The sequence below is a fragment of the Mauremys reevesii genome, linkage group 1, assembly GCF_016161935.1.
Source record: "Mauremys reevesii isolate NIE-2019 linkage group 1, ASM1616193v1, whole genome shotgun sequence".
NCBI lineage: Eukaryota > Metazoa > Chordata > Testudines > Geoemydidae > Mauremys > Mauremys reevesii.
Window position 1 is genome coordinate 101,954,404 of NC_052623.1, and position 19,721 is coordinate 101,974,124.

Consider the following 19,721-nt stretch of genomic DNA (forward strand, 5'->3'; position numbering starts at 1 on the left):
ATACTCATTACATCCTCTTCATGTGTCATGCTCATTCTGTCTAATGAATTGCAAGAGGAAAATAAAATCTATGTACAGTATAGATATCTGCGACCCATCATTTGAGCTAAGATTATCCAAAATGGAGAAAACAGAATAGTTACAATATTATACACATGTTATGCATAGATTGTAGTTAATATTAGTTGCTTTATCGTTATGTACTGTAAACCCAAACCTCATTATTCTCTGCATTTGGGATAACTGATGATGGCAGGAAAGTTTCAGTGGAGCCAATATAAATATTAAGTCAACACAGTTCCTGGATATCCTCTAGGGGTTTATCATAACTAATCATTATAGATTATTTTCATTTTAAATCCAACTCCTGCCAGGCTTATTCAAAGAGGTCAATTTTCAAAATTTGCAGTGTTTAAAATTAGGTACCTAAATCTGTGTGCTGATTGGAAGCCAAAAATCATCACTTCAGTTTCTTAAAAACTTTTGTTTGAAGTTTTCTCTTGTTACCTAGCCTTGTGTCTATTTAATACAGAGTTTGACATACAGACCTATATGAAGTAATATGCACTCTCTTCTCAATGAGGAGAAAAGCTGAATGATTGGTATCCATTTTGAAAATCTAAAAGACTGGATGAGGTAATGATTTAAAGACCTTCACCTCCATGTCACAAGTCAAATTTGGGCCAGGTTGGTGGTAATAAAGTCCAATATCTTTGCATGGGTATTTGGTATCCTTTATGAAATGATACGTTGGTAATCCAGTTCCTAGTGGACAAGTGTCTACATCACAAATGGGAACATCAATAGGATAGAATGGGCATAATGAAGGATTACAATTGCCTGTCATGGGCCTTTTTGGAAGGGCAGAATGAAAAAACACGTATTGTTGCAGCTAGTGCAATGCCTGTTTTGACTTCAGTTTCCACTGTTACAATATGACATCTTTCATGAGCATGAAATTCACTTACAAAAATTAATTATGGCTTTAGCCACTAATTAGGTGCATTTGGGTTAGATGTGTGTTAGCCACTGGACAGTTAGTAATAGCAGACCTGCTGATTGCTTTTCTTGCCAGACTCTTTATCCAGAGTCTGGAAAAGCTTGATGATTTCCCAAGAATGAAGGCAGACTATATAGTTGCTAAACAATGTACAAGAACTGCGGAGTGTTTGTGATTGAGGACCTTGTTGGGTTGCCATTATCACTTACAGCTTCAGAAGAATCCCTTGCAGGCTACATTAAGGCTGTGTTCATTTGGGCCTTCGGGTTTTACTGGACCTGAAAAGTGTGAGTAGTTTGTTTAGTTTTCAGAGACTGCTGCTACCTTGATTGGCTTTAAGAGCTGGTAGTGGCTGAATGTGTCCTGAAGGATTTCTTCAGTCTTGTTTTTCTGAGGCAGGAATCTCTCTGGGAAGGGGCTGAGGGCAAAGTGGTGAGTTTAGGAACATTCACAAGAAAATACTATGTATGTTTTACTGTTTGAGTTTTTGTAAATGATGTTTGCATAGTGTTTAACTCCCTGTATATTTGTATTTTCTTGTCAGCAAATGGCCCTTCTCTGAAGAATTGCTTGAACATTTCATTCCCCTTTCTCCACTCCCAGCCCGGAACATTAATATTGCCACAGTATTTTGGTATGTGTGTGAGTCACTAGACCTTATAGGGGAAAGAGCCTCTTCTACTGTTGAGGTTTAGCAGCAATAGTTAGAAAATCTGGCAATCTTCCCTGCACTTCCCCTCCTATTTAGAACCAATAGTCTCTGAATACATTGATTATCTACTCAACTCCATGCAGCTGGAATTAGTTAAGAGGCTTATCGTAGCCTTTGAGGCAGAGTCTGTTTTTAAAATTGGCCATTTGTGAGATGAAAAAAAAAGTAGATCTGAACCTGAACATTGTAAATTAGCTCATGTTCCTTTGTCAGGGTTCCAAGTTGGACTTCTGTTCACCTTTTGGGGAGCTGCAGGCCAGTAAGTGGTCACTTCAGGAGTAGAATTCCAAGCATTAAAAACTTTGGGAAAATATCAGGAATACATACTACGACTCAGCCAAGATTTAATTGTCTCTTTACCTTTTAAGTCTTCTCCCCTTAATTGGGTACATAAAGTGTTTCTAAAGCACTTAAACAAAATGCCAGTGAAACAGAAGAAACTTTTCTGAGGCTGAGGAAAATGGACTAATGTTTACAGTTTCAGCCTACTTTTACCATACAAGCTAGATTTTTACATGTGAAGATTCTTTTCTTGTAGTAGGGAAGGTTGTCTGAACTCTCCATTGTTTTTTATTCGTTGTAAATTGTGCCCATTCCAGTAATAAGGAAACTTCTGTAGCGAGACTCACTACACACAATAAACAATGATACATAATTTAAAATAATGATAACTAAAAAAGCTGTTTCTGATCACATTCTTGGTGGCAGCCATCCTACTGAAATTACATCATGACATTAACCACGTGAGAGTTTATAGGAAGATGTTCAAAGGCGGAGAGGGAAATCAGATTCCCACATCTAACTGCCCTTTCTGTCTTTCAAAATCTCCCTTTTAATGTAAGATTAGAAACGAGTTTCTCAATCAGAATTTACTTTAAATTCTATTCAAATTATAGCTACTAATGTAAAAATTATATGAATCTAGAAACTAATATTTAAAATAGCATCAGCTCCCGTAGACTTCAGCTTAACCAGGTCGATGTATGTTAAAGTCTACACTGCCTTGTTGATACTAGTGTGTTAGAACATGCTAGCTAAAATGTTCCAACAGGTATTCTAACAAAAGGCACCTTTTTATTCCTAGTTAAGACAAGGGCAAAATGACCTTTTGCCTAGTTGATCCTAAACTGGCAAATTGAAAAGCAGCTTTGTAGTCTTGCGATCACCAACACAATCAACACAAAATAGGATTTCTGCTAAACAGTCAGAAGCAGCCAACTCCACAATTCCTTTGTTTGTTTATTAAAACTGAAATCTCTAATGAGGAGAAAGTGTCATTTCAAGATGAGAAAGACTTCCCCATTGTTTGGTGGAAACTATGATGAAAATATAATTTAAATACAATAACCTTCCAAATTATTCGGCTTCATCTGATTTCGCAGTCACCAGGAGCCACTTTAACCATTATTGTCAGTGTTGACTAATTTTCGGTGCTTCAGTTTTTTGGGGCCCATCTTGTGCCTGATTGCAAGAGGTGGCCAAGACCTGCAATTTTTCTTGTTTTTAAAAGGAGTTACAGGTCCCTCAATCACAGGGTAATTTGGAAGGTCATTTTGAGGCTAACATGTTTGTTAGAAATGTTCAGTCAGTCTTTGTATAGACAATAGAAGTACTGAAATATTTGATAATTAGCTGTTTGCTTATAGGTCCTGATCCTGCAGTTGGACGGCTAGCATGGACGCCTTCTCCCACGTGAATTCTCACTGAAGATAGTGGGTACTACATGGGCACAAAGTACTGCACTAGTGTCTCCAATTGCAAGATCAGGCCCATCGTTTGTAATTTCTGTTGAAAACTGTGCAGTGTAACATTTGTAGATCTTGGAATCCTAACCTGGATGATCATGTTAACCACATTATTGTACAATAATAATACTAGAGTATTTTAAGGTAGAGCTGGGATAAAAGGAAGGATTCTGGTAGAGGATCATTCACAAAGCAAATATTGAAGCCACCAGGATTTGAATGCTGTACTATGCTTTTGTTTTCTACTTGGAAAAGCCAGAAGCAATCTCCACAAAGAAAACAAAGCCATGTCTGTTTGCTTAATTTTACTTTACACTATAACTGACAGTAAGAACACTAAACTAAAATGAAGCAATTAAAACATTCTAAACACTTCTGATTTTTTTTCCATAGAACCCTTGACTCATAATAATTCTGTGCAAAATGACTTCAAGGAAATGCATAAAAACAGATTTCACAAGCCACTTAGTAACAATATCAAATGTTAAAGTGCATTTTATGTTTTTTTATCAGAAGGCTGACTGTTTAGTAAAGTATTTTATTACAAAAAATAACAGTAAGCAGATTTTGCCTTTGGCTGTATATGTTCATTAAAACGCCTATAAATTGTTGCCACATACTTGCCTGCATTATACACTATGGATATTTTCTGTTCTATTACCTTAAGCGGTAAAAGAGAAGCAATTGTTTTCCCTATAAATAGAAAATATTTTTTAAATTACATAGCCACAACATTAAAATGAAACTTAAACACTGGGGGGAAGAGGGGAATAAATATTTTATATCACAGTGAGCTTTAATTAATTTTTTTTCTTTTCATTGATAACACCAGGTTTTAATAATTGTAAACGTGGGAAGATTAGCTAGTCAGGTCCATGTTGTTTCATTATTTGATTCCAATTTAAAAAATTTAACCAGCAACCTGTGAGTAAAACTCAAACGTTGGCATTTTTCACAAATGATTTTCTTCATTGTTCCTGAAGGCTATTCTTGCTGCTAGCAAAGATTGCCTTTGTAGTCACTCAAGTTCCATAAAAACATTGTGAGCTCTTCACTATGGGCCTGACCCTGCAAGCTGTTTTGTTTTTCCCAAGGGGATGCTGGATGCCTTCAGTTCCCTTTGACTTCAGTGGGAGGTGAAGTTACTCAGAACCTTAGAGTATTGGGTTTGAAGAGTCAAATCTTGGTCCCATTTCTGTGTGACTAGGATTCGGCGCTAAGCTTCCTAAACTTATCATTTCATTTCTAAAAGGTGACAGGAGTCTTCTCGTTGATTAGAATACTTCTTCTCAACACAACATTGTTGAGCTTTTGGTTTCCTTGCATCAAATGATTTAACGATGTAAAGCCCTTATTAGCCTTTATTCAATGTGGTGGGGTTTCATGCAGTAGAAACTCCAGGGGATTTTAAGGACTGACAGAAAATGGTGTTAATAACATTTGATTAATTTCCATATAAATAAAGCAGTGTGCCTATTTTCGTTTAACTAGTTCAGACTTTTAAAAATGTGCTGGCTTGTATAATGTTACAAAACCATAAAACACGTTGTAGGATTTTACTGTTGTTTACAGTCTGTGCTGTGGCTAAGGTACAGGGACCTTCTCTTCATATTACTGTAGTTACCCATGCCTAACGGTACCTTGTTTACTTCTATTTTGCTGTGCCTGTGAGCTGTGTTAAGGCTGCTATAGTTTAAAAGGATTAAAAAATTTACATATTTCTGTTTTTCCCGTATGTAAAATATTTTCCCACATGCATGTGATAGTTTTTATGTAGTGAAATTTTAAAACTTATAAGCAAGAATAATATTGTGTCAAATCTTAGTAGTCATTTTAGTACTGATGACACGTGCATTAATTTGTACTTGATAAGTGATCTTTGTATGACTAGGGACAGAGATGAACAATCTGTGCTAATTCTGCTAGGTCTGTCAGGCTGCTGAACCACAAAGTAATCATGACCCCCCTGCTAGACCTAGTAGAGGATAGTTGTTCTATACTGGCTGCATTCCTCTGATAGAACCCTGTGGGTCGTGATGGCCCAACTACTCCAGCCCTGGAAGGCTCTCCTCTGCAGAGTCTTATAAGGCCTCGATCCTGCCTCTGTTCTGATTCAATGTCTTGTGAAACCACTGAGGATGGTAATGAGAGAGCATAAAACGACAGTAATAAATACATGGTTCTATGCGTCTCTTATTATATGCAGTCTGCAGTTTTCCCAGCTAATCCATTGTTCCAAGGAAGATAGGCAACTGAATGAAAGCTGAATGTCTCAAGCTAAGCCTGGAAAGAGTGAAGTCTTGTTTATTGGATGAGGAGGAAGCACTTTGATTTCCTCAGTTTGGAGCATGTGCTGCTAGTAGTCAAGCTTATGAACAGCCTAGAAATCCTGCTGGGCTCTTTGCTTCTCCTAGACATCCAAATACTTATAGCCAGCAAAATCTCCTCCTCCCATTTCCCGCTTGCTGAAAAGAACATGCAACACACTGCTCTGCAGTCTATGCTGGTTTCTCATTCAGAACCAGTTTCAATTTAAGAACCAGTCCTTTCAAGTGCTGAAACGATTAGTTGTGTGCTTTCAAACAAAGCTGCTCTCTGTGCTGTTCCATAGCAGTTATGATCCGTTGGTATTCTATGCTGACACAGCCCAAGATTCAACTCTTAAAAGCCAAAGGCAAATGTTCCTTGGAGGCTGGGGCCAAATGGAGGGCAGGATGATCATAGGTTAGCTATGTTAAAGGTCATGCTGCAAAACACAAGTGTTCTACAAATAAAAGATCAGAAGAGTCTAGCAACCTTTTTGCAGAAACCAAATGACCAAAAGCTAAAGCAAGAGAAAGGTGAGTAATTTTGGTCCTCCTTTGAAAAATATGAGCATTCTGACCTACTTAGATAGATGAAACCATTACTCTAGTCCCCATTACATTAGTTCCATTGGTTTTTCTTTTATCAGTTTAATATTTGTAGCACCTCTGTGAGGCACAGCACTGGCAATGCTGTAGAAAAATGATAAACAGAACAGTAAGAGCATAAGTAGTGAGGAGAATGAAAATTAACCATATAATGTTGTCAGTTTCTCTCAAGCCTGACTTGGAGAGACTACCTAGCAGTTAAAGTGTAGCTCAGTCTTCATGTACTTTCAATCTTAAGTTCTTCTAAGACTGCCTACAAAAGTATCAGTTATGATAACTTTTGTGTGCTGTTGACATCTGTTCGCTTGGGATGGGATTGGAACTATCTGAGCATTTCAGATAGATGCTTATAGTGAAAAGTTCTGTGTCCTGTTGTTAAAATGCTCTTTCCTCCTCCTCATCCCTCTCTAAGTGATATTTTAATATAAGTGAAAGCTAGTTTGAGATGGCTGAGGCATATTTATGCTAAGGAACTGGCTGGTTGTTCTGACTAGGATGGTCAAGTCAAAAGATTCCAGAGGATTTGAACTGTGTCTAGGGTTAATGATGTACAGTTAAAATTGGCTCCTCTTGATCTCTGCTCATTCTGAGCCTTTGTATATAGTCTATTAATTGAGTTGTTTTATATAGATTCATATTTCACCAGACTATTATTAATGGTCTGTTTTACAATAATTTGGTCTTAAACCTAAGATTTCTTTCGTTCATGGGATTCCATTTTCTAAGGTGTTATAATATACCCATGCTCAAAGGACTGAACTGACTTACAGTTTGCAAAAAAAAAATTGCCAAAGCAAAAATATCTGAATAAAAGCTATAAATAATCACTTTTGTTACTGTAACTTTGCACTCCTAGCATGGTTTTATAGTTGTTAATTCTAAGTAGTTGAATCTCTGCATGTACTGCAGGATTGTATTATTACCTATGATGACTTTAGAATGCCTTATAAATTTTATTTCAGCAAAGAGCTGTATAAAATAAAATAAAAAATCAAGCTGGCAGAGAAAATAGGTCAGGAACAAAGAAAACCCCAAACTGTTAATGATAGTGTAATTGTTCCTTTATAAACATTTTGTCAAACATTAACTGGCTTTAAAAAAAAAAAAAAACTCACAGAAATGCGCCCAGGAGGTTTGTTCCGTTAGACACTGGGAAGGATGGTGCACAAAGATTGGGCTTTCCATCCCTAATTACACAGTGGCTGCTGCAGAGCTGAATTACTCTGCAAGGTCTGAATGGTGCCTTTATATTCCTCTTCAAAAGTTGTGGGCTATGAAATTCAATCTAAAGTATTTTTAATGAGGATTCTGAATCTAAGTTTCAGCTCTTTTGAGGAAACAAGGAGCACAGTGTGTTGCTAAATAGCACCAAGGCCAGGAGGTTAGACTCATTCAGTATTTGTGCATTAAGGAGGAAAAATCATATAATTTGTGCAGCAGGTATATGTTCACTTCCAGAATTGTGCTTCGGCAATTTAGTTTTCCAGGGAAGAAAAGCTAATTAAAAAATTAGGTTGTCACATTATATGCCAAACTCCCAATTAGTTTTTGCAAACAAGTGCTCTAGTTTCTTCAGCTGTATTTGCCAAAGGCAGTCTACATGAATCACTTAGGCCTTGTCTACACTGGCAAGTTTCTGCTCAGTAAAGCAGGTTTCTGTGGTGTAACTCCCGAGGCGTACAGACTGCCAAGCCACTTAGTGCGCAGAAATTGCGCAGTTGCAGCGCTGTTTGTAAAAAAAAAAAAACAAACACCACCCTAACGAGGCATACAGCTTTCTGCGCCAGGGCTACAGCACCACGGTGCCAGTGTAGACACCCTGGTCGATAACAGCGCTGAGATTGGCCTCCGGGAGGTGCCTGCTCTTGCCTCTCTGGTCATCGGTTTAAACTCTACTGCCCTGCCCTCAGGTGACCAACCATGAGCCCCACCCTTTAAATTCCTTTGAAATTTTGAAAGTCTCTTTCCTGTTTGCTTGGTGACACATGCTGTAGTTTCAGCACATCTTTCCAGGTGACCATGCCTGCTTCACTCACCAGGCGATCCCCCACTTGGAGCAATGCCGAGCTGCTGGACCTCATCAGCATTTGAGGAGAGGAGGCTGTCCAGTCCCAGCTGCGCTCCAGGTGTAGGAATTATGATACCCATAGACAGATTTCATGATGAATGACAGAAAGGGGCCATGACCGGGACACACTGCAGTGCTGGGTCAAAGTGAAGGAGCTGCGGAACACCTACCACAAGGCATGGTAGGCAAATCGCCGCTCTGGTTCTGCGCCCACAAGCTGCCGGTTCACAAAGAGCTGGATGCGATACTCGGTGGTGACCCCACCTCCACTGTGAAGCCCAGTGTGGATACTTCGGTGGCTCGTGTGCCAGTTGAGAGTGGAATGAGGAGAAAATCTTGAATGAGGATGTGGAGGGGGACCCAGAGGCAGAGGACGACTTGGAGGTCAGAGATGCATGCAGCCAGGAGCTCTTCTCTATCCTGCAGGAGGCTAGCCATTGGAGCTTGGCAAAGTGCAAACAGGAGAGGAGGCCCCTGGTAAGTGGCTTTGATTTTGGGAATTGCTGAAGTGAGTTGTTGGGATAGGAGGGTTGCAGAAAGCAGGCTTGTGTCTGTATGATGCGCGTACCACCACATACCTAGTCTGAGTGGCGGAAAAGGCTGTTGATTGACTTCCTCATTTCATGGGAATCTGCCTAAGAGTTCTCCATGAAACTCTCATGGAGATACTGGACAGTCAGCTGCCACAGGCTCTTTGGCAGAGCTGCTTTGTTTCTTGCCCCATTAAAGATAACTTTCCTGCACCACTCTGCTGTCACTGGCAGGGGTGGGGACACCATTGCACACAGGCGAGCTGCATAAGAGCCATAATGAACACAGCCTGTGGAAAATGTGGGGAACGTAATGATTATAAGCCCTCCCTCCCTCACCCCGGTGCTGGCTTTACCCCGGAGCCACGTGTCCAGTGTTCAGTACGGTCCCGGAACACTGATTTCCCCAGCTCCTGCGGTTACTCACCATTTTGGGGGGTCTTGTGACTTGTGTGCTTGCCCGAGGTCAGATAGTTACTGATAGGTATGTGAATATTGGCTGTGTTTTAAATCATGGAATCAGTGGTCTGCGTGTTGCAAACAATACTGCTTCTGTAAAGTGTTGCATTTTGGCTTCACAGATATGATCTTGGGAGCCCAGCCTCCCTCTTTGTTATCTCCAGCTGAACAGCTGCACAGAATTAGAAAGTGGCCATGAAGAACGAAAGAGGACTTTCTGCGTGATGTCATGATGCACTCCACAGATGAAAAACAAGAATTGAAGGAGAGGCAGGACAGCGAGAAGAGGGACTGAAAGGAGAACCCGGTGTGCCAGAACGAAGCCACAGAGCGGCTCTTAAATGTTATGGAGCGCCAAGCAGACACGCTTCAGGCACTACTAGCACTGTAAACCGAGCAGCTCCGCGCCTGCCCTCCCTCCCCTGCAGCTGCTGTCGCAAAACTCTTTCCCGTATGCACCCCAGACACTGCCAACACCCTCTTATCAACCTCCTGGCTCCAGTCTGTACTTGCTGCATTCCACTCCTGCCCCCTCACAGTCCATCCCTGTGGACTCCCAGTACCCACTGCACTCAACACGCATCCCTCTGCAGTTCAGCCCTGCTAAAGTATAGTAGCTGCTTCACTGTACTCCAAAGGACAAGGTTGCTTATGATACCAGGACATACACAAATCTTTAACCATCCCAGGACTCCACTTCCTCCTGGGACCCTCCCTTCCCCTATCCCCCACAGTGCAGATGTGGGTTTTTTTTGTTTGTCTCTCTCCTCTAGTTGTTGTTTTTTAATAAAAGAATTGTTTTGGTTTGAAAGCAATCCTTATTCCATTAATTGAAAGCAAACAGAGCCCTGCAAAGCAACAGACAGTTTTCTTAAACCTTCATAGTGCATCATCTGGACCAATCACAATCACCTTCTAGCGTTACAAGCACTGCAGTCCCGAGCATAGCAACAAATATTATTGGATTTCGGCTTCAAATTGCTGCCTCAAGGCATCCAGTGCCTCTAAAACCCCTGGTCTCTGGCTGTTCAAATGCAGCCTCCAAGTGCTGAGCCTCAGCAGTCCAGCCCAAAGTGAAGTTTTCACCCTTCCCTTCACAAATATTATGGGGCATACAGCACACAGCTATAAGCATAGGAATATTGTCATCGGCCAGATCCAGCTTCCCATATAGGCAGCGCCAGCGGGCCTTTAAATAGCCAAAAGAACACTCAACAGTCATTCTGCACTTGCTCAGCCTGTTGTTGAACCACTCCTTGCTGCTGTCAAGGTTCCCCATGTATGGCTTCATAAGCCACAGCACTAAGAGGTAGGCAGGATCTCCCAGGATCACAATGAGCATTTCGACTTTCCCCTACAGTGATCTTCTGGTCTGGGAAGAAAGTCCCTGCTTGCAGTTTCCTGAGCAGGCCAGTGTTCTGAAAGATGCGTGCATCATGCACCTTTCCGGACCAGCCTGTGTTAATGTCCGTGAAACGCCCACGGTGATCCACAAGCACCTGCACAAAGTCACGGTCTTTCGGAACAGGATGTGATTAGTGGCCCTGCACACTTTCATCAACACGCATCCAACAGTTGACTTTCCCATTCTGAACTGCTTAGCGACCGATCGATAGCAGTCTGGAGTAGCCAGCTTCCACAGTGCAATCACCATGTGCTTCTCCAATGACAGGGCAGCTCTCATTCTCGTGTCATTGCACTGCAGGGCTGGGGTGAGCTCATCACGCAGTCCCATGAATGTGGCTTTCCTCATCCGAAAGTTCTGCAGCCACTGCTTGTCATCCCACATGTACATGATGATGTGATCCCACCATTCAGTGCTTGTTTCCTAAGCCCAAAAGTGGTGTTCCACTGTGGTCAGCACCTCCGTGAACGCCACAAGAAAGTACCATATATACTCGTTCGTAAGCCAAATATTTTTGGTAAAAATGTGATACATCAAAGAGCGGGGGTCAGCTTATAAACGGGTCTACACCAAAATTTGATGATTTTAAACTCTATGGAATCATTGAATTGACTATTTAATACATTGTCGTTTGTGGCCACAGGGAGCTGAGGGGCTCCATGCCTGCAGATGCTCCAGCTTACCCTGACAGGCCGGGAGCCAAAGTTTGCCAATCCAGTTATCGATGTCAATACTGCATCCTTTTAAAGTTGCAAAGGCTTTGTTTAGTGGACTAGATTGACTTGAAAGGAATACTAAAAGAGCAGTGCTGCAGATCTGCATGACATTTGACCCATGCATTTCACAAAATGCTACGCCTTACAAGCCAATCAGAAAAATACAATGAACGATAGTACTATAGCACTGGTGTCAGTCTGCTACTGTGTAATTTGATCTCTTCATGCATTTCTACCAATGGACCTCATAAGTCTCGAGCCAATATGAAAATCTAATGTGCAGAATCAATGGAATCTCTAATAAATAGCCTGTTATCCCCACAGACATGCCAATCTATGGGGCTGCTTTGAAATAAACAATAATAATAATTTGACAGTGATAAAGCAGGTGACATTCCTATATAAAGTCCTACAAAATCTATAACTACAATAATAATCTATTTTTGTACTAGTATTTAAAATGAACAACGGTGAAATCAAAAGAAAAAGGTCCGCTTATCACACAGCATTCAAACTTAATTGTTGAATATGCAGAAGCAAACAATAATTGTGCCGCTGCTTATGAATTCTGTATCAATGAGAAGCAAGTAAGAGAATAGCCAACAACAAAAAAACACTAAAAGACATGCCACGAAGCAAGAAAAAATGTCCAATGAGGTGCACTTCATTTCCTGAGCTGGAGAAAGATCTCAATAATTGGGTTGTTGAATGTTGACAAAATGAGTACATTGTCACTAGAACTGGAATTCGCCTGCATGCTCTGCAGATGTCGAAAGACGACAAATACAAGTCAGTAAAGCCATCAGTGTTTGTTGCATCAGTGGGTTGGTGTACTCGGTTCATGAACCGTCATGGTCTCTGTGTTCGTCAGTGAACAAAGATAGCACAAAAGCTACCAAGAGATCTGGAAGAAAAAAATCGAATCTTTCCAAAGATTTATTATAAAATATCAAAAGGAATATGCATTTGAACTGTAACAAATAGGAAATATGGATGAAACACCATTCAATCTCCTGAGCAACAGAACGGTAACCGGTGTTGGTGAAAAAACAGTTTTAAATAAAACCAGTGGCCATTGTGGCAAATTGCTGGCACTACTATGATGGGTCCCGCGCTTCTTATGGGGGTGTTCAGGGTGCCGTTTCTTGCCCTTGATCTGGGGTATTAACTGTCCCACTAGTATCCCAGAGAAGGGAAAGTGGAGGGGGAGGGACCCGGGCCTGCCCTCTACTCCGGGTCCCAGCCCAGGGGCCCTAGGGATAGCGGTGAACCACTTGAACTAGCAATTCCTTCCCCTGGGCTATTTCCTTCTCCAGCCCTTCAGCTTGTGGGGCTTCCTGCCCTCTCTCTGCTTGGGCAAGGTTTCTCCCAACCCCTTGTGTCTGTAGAGTCCCTTTGCTCTGCACAAGCCAGGTTTCCCTTTACCTAGGGTCTTGGTCTTCTGGCCTGCCACAGCACTTCTCCAAACTCTCCTCTGCTTCCCTCCAAACTGCTCTCCTTCAAACAGCTCTTTGCTCCAACACCAAACCACTCTGCTTCAACTCCTCCAACTGTCTGATTGAAGCAGGGTTTTTTTAATCAGGTGACTGGCTTCAGGTGCTCTAATTGGCTCAATTGTTTTCAGGTGCTCTAATTAATCTGTAGCAGCCTCTCTTCCCTCTACAGGGAATAAGGATCCCATCATCCTGGGGCTTACATATCTCCCATCTGTCACTCTCCTGCTGCCCTCTGGCCATGCTATATCACACCATGAAAAAATCCATTTTACAGTGGTTTTATTGTGTTTGGCAAATGGATCAAAGCTCCGTCCTGTTGTTATTTTTAAAAGAAAAAGCTTGCCTAAAAACATGAAATTTCCTGCTGGTATCGTCATACGTGCACATGAAAAGAGATGGATGGATGAAAGTGGGACTATTGAATGGCTGGAAAAAGTGTGGAATAAGAGACCAGGAGCACTTTTCAAGAAACCTGCTATGCTCGTTTGGCACATGTTCAGGGCACGCAAGACAGATGAGGTGAAAAATGTGGCCAAAAATATGAAAACTACTTTGGCTGTAAGACCTGGAGGCTTAACTTCAGTTCTATAACCGCTTGATGTCTGGCATTGGGAGCTCAGCCAAGAATGCAAATGCTTTTCGGAGACTGCGGGGACTGTGGGATAGCTGGAGTCCTCAGTACCTCCTCCCTCCCTCCCTCCCTCCCTCCATGAACGTCCATTTGATTCTTTGGCTTTCCATTACACTTGTCACACAGCACTGTGCTGTGGACTCTGTATCATAGCCTGGAGATTTTTTCAAATGCTTTGGCATTTCATCTTCTGTAACGGAGCTCTGATAGAATAGATTTGTCTCCCCATACAGCAATCAGCTCCAGTATCTCCCGTACGGTCCATGCTGGAACTCTTTTTGGATTTGCGACTGCATCACCATCCGTGCTGATCAGAGCTCCACGCTGAGCGAACAGGAAATGAAATTCAAAAGTTCGTGGGGCTTTTCCTGTCTACCTGGCTAGTGCTGCATCCAAGTTCAGATTGCTTTCCAGAGCGGTCACAATGGTGCACTGTGGGATACCGCCCGGAAAATACCGTCTATTTGCGGCCACACTAACCCTAATCCGACATGGCAATACCGATTTCAGCGCTACTCCCCGCGTCGGGGAGGAGTACAGAAATCGGTTTAAAGAGCCCTTTATATCGATATAAAGGGCTTCGTTGTGTGGACGGGTGCAGGGTTAAATCAGTTTAACGCTGCTAAAATTGGTTTAAACGCGTAGTGTAGACCAGGCCATATACAAGCCCTAACATAGACTGGGTTATAGTGGCCACTTTGAACTGAGAAGACAGTTTTAAGAGTGAATTTATTAGATGTGTGTACTATTCATTTGCAACAGGGAAAAAAGGTTTTTTTGTTTTTTGTTTTTTTAAAAAGTAAAGTTATAATTGGGATCTAGATGTACAAAAAGCTATCAGTCTGGGAATATGCAGTCCATGACACTAATCATAAATTAGTTTGAGCAGTGCATCATGCAATAAACCAACAATTTTTTTCACCATTAACAGTGTGTTTTATACAAAATTGCTGGTATACTTTTACCATCATGACCAAAGAGGAAATGTTTTTAGTGCATAATGCCAATGTTTGCTTTGACATACCACTTGAGCTTGTTAAAAATAATCCCTCTTTAGATATTTTTTAAACTTTGATTATAGCAGTCCTATTTTTAAAAAAAGACAATGCACAATAAACCATAGATTTTGGGCACTGGGATTAGGATTTTCAGTGTTTATCTAATAGTCAAAGTTCTTATTAGTTAGACCTTTTTTAAAATTTCACTGCACATCTATACATTACTTTGGGTTTTTTAGGCATTAAAACCACCAATTCATTTATTATGGCCTAAGCAGTTGCAGCACCACAGACAGAAAAGATGATTTTGTTGTTAAAATACTAGACTGGGACTTAGGAAATCTGTGTTCATTTCCTAACTCTGCCACAGACCTCCTCCCTGATCTCGAGCAAGGTGTTTAGGAAATGTAGGTATTTCCATATTGAATCAGATCAGTGGTTTATCAAGTCAGTAGCTTGTCTCTGTGGTAGCCAGAACCAGCTGCTTCAGAGAGAGAAATCTGTTGGTAGACACTTACAGGATTTCCTGCCCCCAAGTAAAATTTCCTCCTAACCCTCAATAGTTAGAAGTTGGCATATGCCCCAAATCTTGAAAGTTCTTCTTCGAGTCATGTCCCTATGGTACAGGACTCTCCTTCATGCTCATTGGCTGCCCCATCTTGGGAGGACGTGGAAGAAGAAGAGGAGGACAACTCCTAGTTGGTCTCCTCGACTTCTGTTAGGGGTTCTCCTACATACCCCTTTGGGAATCTGCCCTCGCACAGAGAGGACTTTACAGCTCACCAAGGATGGTGGAACCAACCCTGTGTGCCACCCCCGCTCCCTTATGGACCCCCACAATGCCCATATTGGGACACATGGGCTGCCTATTGGCAACAATTTCAGTAGACCTCTGGTACTATCCCTTAAGGTGATGGGGGTGTGTTTCATCCTCCCTCTACCCTTTGATGGCAGGAGGAGATGTTTGAGGAACTGAAGGCTAGGGCAGATGAGGAAATCACACTCAACTCCCATTTTATTGTCACTGGGTATGCCTCCCCCTTTTTCCATCGTCGATGACTTCAGGCAGTTCCAGGATCTCAGAGTAGCTGACACTCTGCAAATCCCTTTGGAGGAGATCAAGTAGCAGCAGCATAGGCTGCTTTATATTTTGCAGTCAGCAACACCTTCCAGAGTGGCACTACTTATTAATGAGGGTCCTCTGGATCTGGCTAAGAGGGTATGGCAGACACCGGCCACTATTCCTCCAACATTCAGAAGGGCAGACAAGACATACTGCGTGCCCCCCTAAGGACTCTGACTCTTTATTTTCCCATTCCTCACCTAAATCCCTCCTGGTGGATGCTGTGAATGAACGAGATAGGCAGCACTTTGAGAACTACTCCCTTTGACAAGGACCAAAAGTGATTGGATCTCTTTGGACAAAATGTCTTACTCAGGCGCAACCCTGCAGTTTCAGATCACAAAGTATAAGGCGGTCCTGGCCAAATATAAACCTTACTCATTACAACAAGCTCATGGCCTTTTATTGAACAACTGCCACAACATTGCAGGGAATAATTCCAGTCTATTGTTGCAGAGGATCAGCTGCAAAAATGGCCAAAATGGCTTTCCAAGCATCTCTAGATGCTGTGGACACTGCTGCCAGATCCATCTCCACAGCAGTAGTTCTGTGCCGTGTCTCCTGGCTCCAGCTTTTGGGGTTTCTGAGAGAGGTCCCAAATACTGTAGATGTCCTCTCCTTTGGTCATAATCCGTTCTCTGAAACCATGAATCACTCCCTGCACATGCTCAAGGACTCCAGGGCTACCTATTCTCTGACATGGTATGCCTTGGACAGCCAGATGGCGGTCCCCTTGCATATAAAAAAACTCCCTAAACTGGTGGAAGGAGCAACTCCATATTTGTGTGGATGTCCCGTTCTACCACCCAACCCCATCACTGACAGACAATATGTCCTTCATGTTTTACATCAACAAGCAGGGAGAAGCAAGTTCCCCCTCCTTGTGCGCCAAAGCCATAAAGCTCTGTAACAGGTGCATGACCATCCACCTCCAGGTTTCAGCAGCCTACCTTTTGAGGCATCCGGCACACCACTGCCAATACCCTCATCAGATGCTTCTCCGACAACTGTGAATGGGAGCTTGACACTCAGGCCTTCCAAGACTTATTCCAGAGATGGGGACAGCCAAAGATCAATCTTTTTGCCATCTCCAAGAACAGAAAGCGTCCTCCCTTCTGTTCAAGGGGGAGTCTCGGTCATCACTCCCTGGGGGACGCCTGTCTTCTACCATGGAAGAGGAGTCTGTTCTATGCCTTTCCCCTGATGCTCCTGATTCTAAGGCTGATGAACAAGATCAGGTAGGACAAGGGCAGAGTTATCCTTAGAGTACCTACCTGGCCAAGACAAGCTTGGTACCCTTACTTGCTTCAACTCAGTGTCCAGCTGCCGATCAAGCTCCTGACCGTTCCCCATCTCCTGTCTCAGGATGCGGGTTGTGCACTTCACCCCAACCTGGCAGTGCTACTCCTCAAAGCTTGACTCCTGTATGGTTCTCAGGATTAGTGTTTCCTGTTCTGCGGAGGTACAGCAGGTGTTACTAAACAGTAGAAAAACGTCATCCTGCACTACTTACCTGCAGAAATGGAAGGAATTTGCCCCCTGGTGTGGTCATCACTACCTCCGGCCTAACTTGGTTCCCCTGTCCCTTATCCTAGATTACTTGCTGGATCTGAAGACATCCGGGTTATCCATCAGTTCAGTCAAGGTACACCTGGCCACCATAACAGGTAACAGCTACTGAGATATGCTGAGCTGCTTCTTGGACTTCAGTCCATACGTTTTCAAAACATTATGCTTTGCTCAGTGCCATCAGATCCAGTGCAGCACTTGGCTCTGTAGTACTATCTTCATTTCTGGATCCTATTCCCAAGCTCCACCCTTTTTCTAGGGACACTGCTCGGAAGCCACTGGAAGTGGAGCACCCACAAGGATGCTACTCGAAGAAAAAGGAAATGTTACTCACCTTGTGCAGTAACTGTAGTTCTTCAAGATGTGTCACTATGGCTGCTGGCTACTACCTGCCCTCCTTCCCCTCTGCTTTGGTTGTTCCCTATGGGATGATTGAGTAGAGAAGGAACAGAGGGTACTTTGCCTGTGTGCTCATATATAGTCTCGGTGTCTGCCACAAGGAGGCATAGGGTGCATGTGCAGGTTTAATGAGCATTGCCAGCTAGAAATCTGCAATCAAGGGCTTGAGAGGCACATGTGCACCTGAAGTGGAGTGCCCATACAGGGACACAACTTGAAGAACTACTCTTACTGCATAGAGTGAGTAACGTTTTCTTTATATCCTTACCAAATTTGTTGTGTAGTTTTAAATCTCTACTCTTAGAACTCTAAATATTATCCATGTACATGCATAATCTTTTTTTAAATTTCATTTACGTTCTTTGCCTCAATTATATCTTTTGGCAATGAGTTCTGCAATCTAATTGTCTACCTTAATCTTGCTATATTTCATCTTCCCATCCGTAAAATGAAGGTAATGCAGCCTTTCTGCCATCCTTTGTCTGTCTTATCTAGTTAGATTATAAAATGAAATGAGCAGGAACTGCTTTTTACTATATTATAAGCTCAACTCCTGAAACAAAGGCACTCTGATCTTGGAGCCTGTAGGCCCCAAGTAAAAATATTTTCTAATTATTAGTATTTTGTGCAGTGGGTGCAGGAGTAGAATTGTGGAGGCTTTGAAAAATGTAATGTTACTTTTTATGATAGTAGCAATATTTAGATGAATATTTGACTAATTTTTAATGGAAGTATTTTTTTATGAGCATGCATTGTCCCAAAGCATTGGATGGATATATCTTTATTAATTGAAACCAATATTTTGAATAAAATTTACATGAAAATGATTCTATTTTTAATATTTTTCTTCTGAAGAGAGGTCCCAATCCATCTCTTATTGAAACCAATGATGGACTTTCCTTTGGCATCAATGGGAATTGAACTGATCCCATAAAGCAAACTTTTTTTTTAAAGGACATTATTCTTAAAGCTACTTGCTTAGGAAATTGTCAGGTTCTAAATATCATCTTTTTCTATTGGCTCTACCATTTTGATTAAGTTTTCAGTCCACTAGTTTTGTAGACTAAAACCCACAATGCTTTGGGTGCCCTTCCTGGCTCTGCAGTAATAATTAACTGAAGTAGTGCTATATAAATAGAAGTTGCAGTAATTGAAAGGCCATACGAATCCTCTCTTCAGACATGTAAGCATTATAAAGAAATCTTAGTGTCAGATCATTGTATCTGCAAATGATTAGTTACGCCCATTTGAAGCTGTCTGATTTGAAGGATTCAGACCTGAAGGTATCAGAGGGGTAACTGTGTTAGTCTGGATCTGTAAAAAGCAACAAAGAGTCCTGTGGCACCTTATAGACTAACAGATGTATTGGAGAATAAGCTTTCGTGGGTGAATACCCACTTCGTCAGACACATGTATGGCCTTTATTTCCCCCTTTCACGTGCGTCTGACGAAGTGGGTATCCACCCATGAAAGCTTATGCTCCAATACATCTGTTAGTCTATAAGGTGCCACAGGATTCTTTGTTGCTTTTTACAGACCTGAAGGTGTTCAATCTCTCTCATTATCTATTCCTCTTCCTCCCAGGCAGTGTAACATGTAATACTATGTGAGCTGTATTTGCTTATTCAAATAAAAGAACTGTTATTTGATGACCTGCAGTAAAGAGATTTTAAGCAGAACCCAGAATTCCAGTAGCTTTATTTTACTTATCTCTATAGATCTATACCTATTTGAGGATTTAATATAGATAATTTTTATTAGGTCTGTCTCTGCTTTAAGAAAAAAATCATGTTTAATCAAACATATCCTAAACAAGTAACTTTACATTAGCTTCATTATATCATCTCTTCCCTCGCCCCGGCCAGCTCCCACACACACAATCAAACTGTTCAGGGGGATTATTTAGCAGCAAATGATCTTCCCTCATTAAGGTTTTTAAACTGAATGTTACGATTGAC

At 41.8% G+C, this 19,721-nt stretch overlaps 1 protein-coding gene across 8 annotated transcripts in view; it reads left to right on the plus strand.

The window, feature by feature from the left end:
* The window catches only part of FARP1 (FERM, ARH/RhoGEF and pleckstrin domain protein 1), a 323,275-nt gene that overhangs the window by 168,581 nt on the left and 134,973 nt on the right, over nucleotides 1-19,721 (plus strand). For 2 of the 8 annotated variants that reach the window (XM_039543035.1, XM_039543040.1), the window contains exon 1: nucleotides 6,132-6,297. The exons of the other annotated variants lie outside the window; for them this stretch is intronic. The gene's annotated coding sequence lies outside the window, so the exon portion shown is untranslated. Of the gene's footprint in view, nucleotides 1-6,131; nucleotides 6,298-19,721 lie in introns of those variants that run through there. 8 annotated transcript variants of the gene reach the window in all.